Here is an 8,279-nt window from a genome sequence, read left to right on the forward strand (position 1 = left end):
GGTCTATCACTTTGCTAATGATTGGCTAGCAATCCTGTGCTTCATGCACCTCAGGATATGGCCAGCCCTTTTAGCTGCCAGGGCAACCTGCTGACTTGTATTCAACTTGGCTTTGACTGGAAGCCTCAGATCCCTTTCCGTGGGGCTGCTCTCCAGCCTCTCGTCCCCCAGTCTGTACATATATAAGGGTTGCCCCGTCCCAGGTGCAGAATCTAGCACTTGCTCTTGTTGAAAATCATGTGGTTGGTGATTGCCCAAGCTCTCTAATTTGTCAAGATCTCCCTGCAAGGCTTCTCCACCCTCAAGGGAGTCAACAGCAAGCTCCATACAGTCCAGCTCCTCTGTTACATACAGCACCAACCCCTGCCTCACCTGCTCAGCCTGTCCCTTCTGAAGAGCCTATAGCTATTCATCATAACACACCAGTCACAGGACTCTTCCCACCAGGTTTTGCTTACACCAATGATGTTGTCGTTCTGGGACTGAGCCAAGGCTTCTTGCTCCTCTTGCTTGTTCCTCATGCTTCATGCAACAGTGTAGAAACATTCAAATGTGCTTCATTGTACCCAGCACCTCATGGAACAGACTGAAGGATCTCACTAGCATGCAGTTCCTCAAATTTTGGTGTGCCATCCCATAACTCTTCAATGGCGTTTAGTTTAGTTTTATCCCCTTCCCCCTCTAAATCTAGTTCAAAGCTCTATCAGTCAGCCCTGCTAAATCCTGTGCAAAAATCCTTTTCCCTTTCTGTGAAAGTTGCATCCTATCAGGCAACAGCAAGCCTGATGTTGTGTAGACCATCCCATGACTGAGAAACTGAAAATTCTGATGGCAACACCAGCCTTGGAGTCATGTACTGATCAGCTGCGTCTGCCTGTTCCTTTCAGTATTGTTCCCTGCTACTGGTAGATAGAGGAACACACTACCTGTACCTCTGCTCCTTTAACCAATTACCTTAAAAGCCCTGAAGTCCCTTTTGCTTTCTTTTGGACTTCTCTATACTACTTTATGGTTGCCAACATGAAAAGCCAACAATGGATAATAATCAGAGGGCCATATAGTGCTAGTGAGTTTTATAGTAACATGTTTTACCTGGGCCTCAAGAAGGCAGCAAACTTCGCTATGGGATTGGTGTGCTTGGTATATCAAGCCTTCTGTTCCTCTCAGAAGGCAGTCACCTATGACAACAGCCCTTCTTTTTTTCCAAGGTGGAGGTGGTTGTGATACAGGGGATAGGCTGACTTGCCCTAGGCAAACCCCCTTCCAACCTGGATGGACCTTCATCTATATCATTGTTTGCCTGTCCATCAAGTTCCCAAGCCTCATACCTGCTCTGTAAGGGCACCAGGGAAGACGAGGTAGGAAGGGAAGGGATATACAGGGAAGTGGTTCACCTGCTGCCCTGAGCAGCAACTGGCTTCCATTCCCCACTGTCTCTTAGGTCCTCTCCTGCCAGCTGGCAAGAGGGTAAGGGATTCTGCCTTTCTTTTGTTGTGGCTGGCTGATACATCTGTCAGGGATGGTAGGGTATGATTCCACCAGTCTCCTTCTCTGACTCTCTAATGCTCCTCACTCAGCCTGCCCACCACCTCCTGAAGCTCTTCCACCATGCTGAGCAGTTCCACCTGGGCACACCTCCCACAGGTGTACTCACTGCTGCTATCCGACCCTGACAGAAATCTCAGGCACACCCTGCAGCCTGGGACCTGGATGGCCCCGTGTTCTCTTGGGAGCTCCATCTGGGTAGCTGTGGTGATTCCTGTGGCTGGAGAGGCCACAGGGGACACAGAGGACATTGCTTTCTGCCAGGGGAGATGCCATGACTGGATCTCCACATGAGTGGGTCACAATAACTGGTTGAAGAGGCAGTGACAGCACCCTCCCTTCAGGCCCTCACAAACAAACCGCTGCGCCATGCCCTGGCTGCCATGCTGCAGCCTGTTAGCCTGCCCTGGTCCATCATGCTCCTCTGCTACACTACGGGACATGCCTGCACTGGAACTGATCACTTTGGTAAGTGTTTTAAATATGATTATGGAAAAACAGAGCAAAATAAAATAAACGACAACCACAAAGCATTGCAGTATAACAAATTACTTAAGTATCTACCTACCTCTGAACTTCTACTTAAATATACTTTCATTTGGTAGTCTTGGAATTACTACATCTCAGAATTTTTATTCAACCCATGGTGAAATTCCAACAGTTCTTGTGTCAGTCAAGATTTTGTCACTGATTTCAGTGTTGGAAGGGTTTCACCCTCAGACCCTGACAATTGGGAACTAGGTAAATATTTGCTTATCTTAAAAAAAATAAAATAAAATAAAATAAAAAATCTTTATTTCAGCATTTCATCCTACTCTCTTCTGATCTGCCTTTTTTGAGTGAAATCTATATTCTATCCCCATCAAGTCACTGTTCTCTCAAATCCTTCCTGAACACTCATTTGTTCTTTGGGGCCTACAAGAAATGAGTTAACAATGTCAGAAAAACAATTTATTCTTTCTCTCTCCCTCTATGTGTATACCTACATACACATATAAATGTGTATATGTACATATATATGCACCAGTATATATAAAATGTGTAGTGTACGTTATTTTATATTCTGTGGTTTCAATGCACCTTGCCTTAGCCATGTCTGCCTTGTTTAGGTGTAAGTGCTTTCTGATGATATCTGTCTATATTTTTTGTCTCACACTGGGGAAAACACCTCTCACATTGCTTTACAACAAGAACAGGCCAACTATTATATTGCTCCTAACTACTCGAGGGCTGAGTGACGGGATATGCTTTATTGTGACAGGGACATCCACAGTTCTGGGATGCTCTGGCTGATGTGCAGAATTATGGGAGCATAGCTCCAATGCAGCTGGCTTGGCTGTGCTAAGTGTGTTTTGCCATAGAAAGGGAAGTCCTGACGTGTGTTGTGTGCTGTTTCCTCTGTGATGTGTATCACATTTACAGAAACCTTCTTCACTTGGTAGTCCTGGAAGTCACTCAGTGTCTCAGGAGTATGGCTGATGTGAAGACTCATACATATTTCTTTGTCAAGCCCACAGTGTGGCAGGCCAGGTATGGTGAAAATTGATCATTCTATGTACTGCAGACCTTGTATTGAATGATTTGCAAGTATTTTCTGACTTAAAAATAAAACAAAACAGTGTTTGACATGAGTGGAGTTTGAAAAATGGTGCAAGAAGGAAGAGGAACAAGACAATGACTTGCTTGACAATAGTCATATTGAAACTATACATTAGGTTTCTAGGCTACTTTGTCTGTTTCCTAATTATCTGGAACCTATGTTCCTTTCTGTGAAAGGGGAAATATCACCTACACCATCTCATTAGAACTTACATGGCAGAAGCTTCTGAAGTACCTTTAAACATTATGCAGAAAATTCTCATTTCTGGACATAAACAAAATGCCTGCAGCTGAGTCTAACCAAAGCAGTGCACTTCTTTTCCCATCTGCAGATGACATGGCCTGGGCCACTGGAGTTCAGAATTAAGCTATTCCTTATCTCTATTAGGATGCTGTACTTTCTTAAGTGGTTCCAGCAGGAAGAGCCTAGGCACGTCTCTGAATCTATGAACAGCTGGTCCATAGACCAGGCTGACTCCTGCCAAAGACCCTTTGACCTTCATCTCTTAAACAGTCACACTCTAGCCTAAACTGGGTAATAGTACTGCTCCTGCCAATGCACTTTTTCTGATCATTTTCCCCTTTTGTTGCCATGCTGACTAACTGGAGCTCTGTTTGCTTTCACAGTATTTTATAATTTTATCCAGGCTTTGGGATTAAGAGCTGGGTGATGGATAGAACAATATCTCTTACCTATTGTGAACAGAGATGCCAAAACTGCATCCTGTGTCACAGTGTCTGAGCCTGTGTAGGATCCCATATATTAATTTATTATGTTTGAGTTAGAGTTTCTCTTTTTACACATACCTAGTGATATGAGTTTGCATAGAAAAAAAAGTGTTTTTAAACAGGAAAACAAATATTTTCCAGAAGGACAGTTGAATGCTGAAAACATGGTGAAAAATATCACATCTGAAGCTCATTTTGTGTGATCTATTGTTCACAGAGAGCAAGCATACATCATTTGGTTTTATTTTTACCCTAGAATTTAATGCCCATTGTGCAAAATGTAGAAGTTAATTGGTAGCTAACTCACTTTGATGGTATGTTTGCTGTGCTTGAGGGACATATTTTCCCAAATTGCCACATTTTAAATAGATTTTACCTTGCAGGGCTTACTTTTAGCTTATCATTACAACTTGGAAAAATTCACTACCTTTGCTCCATGCAGATAAGTGTTCCCAACACACTTAATAATGAGATATCATGTATACCTATGCAAAGGAAAAAGAGTAGAAGGAAAAACAAAACAAACAAACAAAAACACACAAAAAACACAACTCCAAGAAACCTCTACTGTGAAGGATGTAGTAATTAATTGTTTACACATTGGAAACGGACATATAATTTTTGATGATGCATGAGGTGTTTCCTTAAGAAAAGGTTGAAGGACTCTTTCTGTATATTCAAGGCACTCGTTTTTTTTCAGTTGAGAATCAGAAATGTAGAAATCCTGCATGAATGACAGCTTCCTTCTCTCACATTTTATTAAACATTCGGTAGGAGTCTTTTGAACATTCAAAATTTAGAGCTCTATCAGGAAAGATGATGACCTAGCAGTCTCACCTGCTCCAGAAAAATACTTTTGTCCAGACCAAACTGTGTCTTACTCGTAGAATCACAGAATGGTTGGGGTTGGAAGGAACTTTAAAGATCATTTAACTCAAATCTCCCTGCCGTAAGCAGGGATGCCACCCACTAGATCAGGTTGGCCAACCACCCATCCAGCCCGGCCTCAAACACCTCCGAGGACAGGGCATTCACAACTTCTCTTGGCAACCTGTTCCAGTGCCTCACTACCCTTACAGTGAAGAATTTCCTCTTAATATCTAATCTAAATCTATCCTCTTTGTGTTTAGCTTGCAAAGATTCATCAACAGAGGCTACTGGCCAGTTATTAGAGTTGGACATTAGAAAGAAATTCAAGATATAAACTTCAGTAACTAAAGTGGAACATTCTTCCAGGAGATATTAATATACAGCCCCACGTTTCAGAGGTGGTTACATTGCTAATTTATAGTTTACAGTAATCTCACTACTTTAGAACTACTACAGAGAGCTAAGACATGGGGTTCTGCCAGGTTGTTTGCTTTTTTGTTATTGCTTTTAAGTACACAATCTAAATCCCGAATTCCTTGCTAGGCTATTATTATTATTTATTAGCTGAGGTCAATCACATCTTTTCTTCATAAAGTCTGAATAGTAAATGGAAGAAGACATTAGAATGTAGTTATTTATGAAATCCATACTTTTCCATAAGAATTTTACCCCTGAGCTAAGATTTATTTAACTAAAATAATATTTCTTTTCAATGATGGTGGAAATCACAAAACTGATAACAGAAAGTCAACTGTTTGCAACACAATATTCTTCATTTCTATTTAAAATTGAGAGCAATCTTTTTAGCAAACAAACAAAAACAAACAAAAAATCAACCAACCAAAAAAATTTGACATATGCAATACATCAAGACATATTAGAGGTGTTGCCCTGGAGTGTTCTGCACGTGCAAGTGGAAAGTGGGAGTTTAGTGTGCCAAATATCTGAAACACAGGCAAGTAGGTAAGAGACAAGGCTATAATTCATTGTGGCTTCATGCCATGTTTGTTTGCCTCTCTGTATAAAAATGAAACCCTCTAGGGGTATTCAAACTTTGAAAATAAAGTATTTTAACTCCAAAAAAATGATGGTAATGTGAAAGTATTGGCTTGAAATGACAAAAGCCCTAAGCTTTTAAATCTTTACAATGTTAAAGTTTAAAGAATTTGCATGAAACTGCCATTAGTGTACCATAACCATTATTACTGCTAACAGCAATTCAATCACGTCTTAAATTTGGGATTTCAACAGCACAGGGAATTTATCTTTCCAAATAAGTAATTTGAGTAACTTGCTAAGTAATTCTGAAGAGTAGTCATCCCTCATCTTTTTGGGGGTGAATTCTTCACTGGTCTCCATGTAGTTTCCCATCAGATGGCAAACATGCCTCCCATATGATTTTCCCCATCCCCAATAAACCCTGAATGTGTTTTTGAGCCAGTGCATCCCTTGATGTGAAAATGTTACATAAATATGGCTAAGCAGACTGGTGTGACTGCCTAGGTTTACCTTCCCACAGGGCTCCTGCAGAAGTCCAGCAGATGTGTCTCCTGGCAGAAAATCAGCTGAGATAATGAGAAAAGGCTTCAACTTCCATATGCTGGTATCAGCCCAGATTTAATGTGCTCCTCCGAGTGCTTCTCTTCGTCAAAACTTCTGTAGCACTCTGGCAGGTTTTCTCAACCCCTTCAAGAGAAGATGCTCATGGAAAGGCTGCTGGTCTATAATTACTCTGCTGTGTCTGCTTTCCTGCTCCTTTCCCATCAGCCCTGATGAGCTTAAATAGAAGTTATATTCTGTATTTTCCCGCACCTCTCAGTGGCCAATATTAGTGAATACATTTGAATGTATGCTTGTTGCTAAGAAATGTGGCCCTGGCTGCCTTTTGGAAAAATTATGACTATGTTATAGATCCAAAACCTAGAAGAGCTTGCGTTTTATGAGGAATACCAGTAGGAGACCTAAGTATTCCTCTTACATGATGGTTATATATGATGGGATTCAAGTCTTCACAGGCAGATGGGCAGCGAGATGCAGGTGACATAAACAGAATGCAAATACAGAAGGAAATCTGGTGGAGCTTAGGTTGCTTCCAACTATACCAGTTTCTTCTAGTCATCTAGAAATCTCTGGAACTTCAACACAGAAATTTCTTCTTTTTTTTTTTTTTAAAAAAAATAATTTATTTTTATTTTGTACTTCTAAAATATTTTAACAGTATTACCATTATTATAAATTATTTCAGAAATTACTATGTTTCAACCCTTCCTTTCTCTACATTTCTTTTTCACTGATTTATTTTCTCAGTAGAGCAAAAATATAGCAACTATTGGTTCAGACTAACAGTCTGGTGGAAATCTTAATCCCTACTCTTTGAGTGCATAAGAGCCCCATGAACAGCATTCACAGAATAATGCCCTCCTGAGAGAGGTGCAAACTGTACCAGAAATTGTTGTAACTCCATTGCACGTTTTATACTCCTCCTACCTTCTTAATGTGACTAAGTGATTGATTCTAATCTCACTGCCTTCTTGGTTTTGGAAGCTTTTACTGTGGGGAAAAAAAAAAAAAAAGAATTTGCAGTTTGCTTCAACATTGTGTAAAATCATCACTTTATTGTTTTTAATGTACCTCAAGAGATGGAAGAAAATATAAAAAGGGACCAATAAACTGAGAAATATATTTTCTATGTACATCTTACCAGAAAGGGTGGAAACTTGTAAAAATGAATGAAATGAATGATCACTGTCTTGCAAAAGTGTTATTTTGACAAAACAAACAAACAAACAAACAAGTGCCACACTCTCCTTAGTATATTTACAAAGTTTAAGTCTCTAGGATATAAGAAGAGCCCTCGTGCTTCAGCCCTGCATGGATTAAACAGTTTTGGTGTTTTTGGTTTGGTTGGTTGGTTTTGATTTTGTACCTTTACAGCTTGTAACAAGAGGAGTGGCTGAAGATTGACCAACGGAACAATAGTACAGGTAGATTGATCCAATTCTGCTCAAATTAAAATTCAAATGCAACAACTCAATCTACAAGGGATTCTAACAAACCTGCTTTCAAACTGAAACATGAATTGTGTGTTGCTTCTTGAGCAGGTGTGAATTACGTAGAACAGAATCATGTTTCTGATACAAGTCAGGACTCTGTTGGCCTTCTTGGCCACCTGAGCACACTGCTAGCTCAAACTCATCTGGCTATTGAACAATATCCCCAGATCCCTTTCTGCCAGGCAGCCTTCCAGACACTCTTCCCCCAGCCTGTAGCACTGTAGGGGGTTGTTCCCCAAGTGCAGGACTTGCCACTTAGCCTTTTTGAATGTCGTATCTTGGCCTCAGCCCATGGGTTCAGCCTATCTAGATCCCTCTGCAGAGCTTTCCTACCTTGAGCAGATCAACACATGCACCTAACTTGGTGTCATCTGCAAACTTACTGAGGGTGCACTCGATCCCCTCATCCAGATCATTGGTGAAGAAGATACTGAAGAGAACTGGCCCCAGTACTGAGCCCTGGGTGACTGGCCTCCAACCAAA

At 40.9% G+C, this 8,279-nt stretch overlaps 1 long non-coding RNA gene across 1 annotated transcript; it reads left to right on the plus strand.

Annotated features, from left to right (window-relative positions):
• The first annotated feature begins 823 nt into the window (after positions 1 to 823).
• Positions 824 to 7,983, plus strand: LOC308192215. Its single transcript, XR_013948651.1, has 3 exons — positions 824 to 2,013; positions 2,968 to 3,075; positions 6,263 to 7,983. It is a non-coding gene; the product is annotated as an uncharacterized lncRNA (long non-coding RNA).
• The last annotated feature ends 296 nt before the right edge of the window (positions 7,984 to 8,279 follow it).

Source organism: Anser brachyrhynchus, assembly GCF_964034855.1.
Source record: "Anser brachyrhynchus genome assembly, chromosome: 3".
NCBI classification, from domain to species: Eukaryota; Metazoa; Chordata; class Aves; order Anseriformes; family Anatidae; genus Anser; species Anser brachyrhynchus.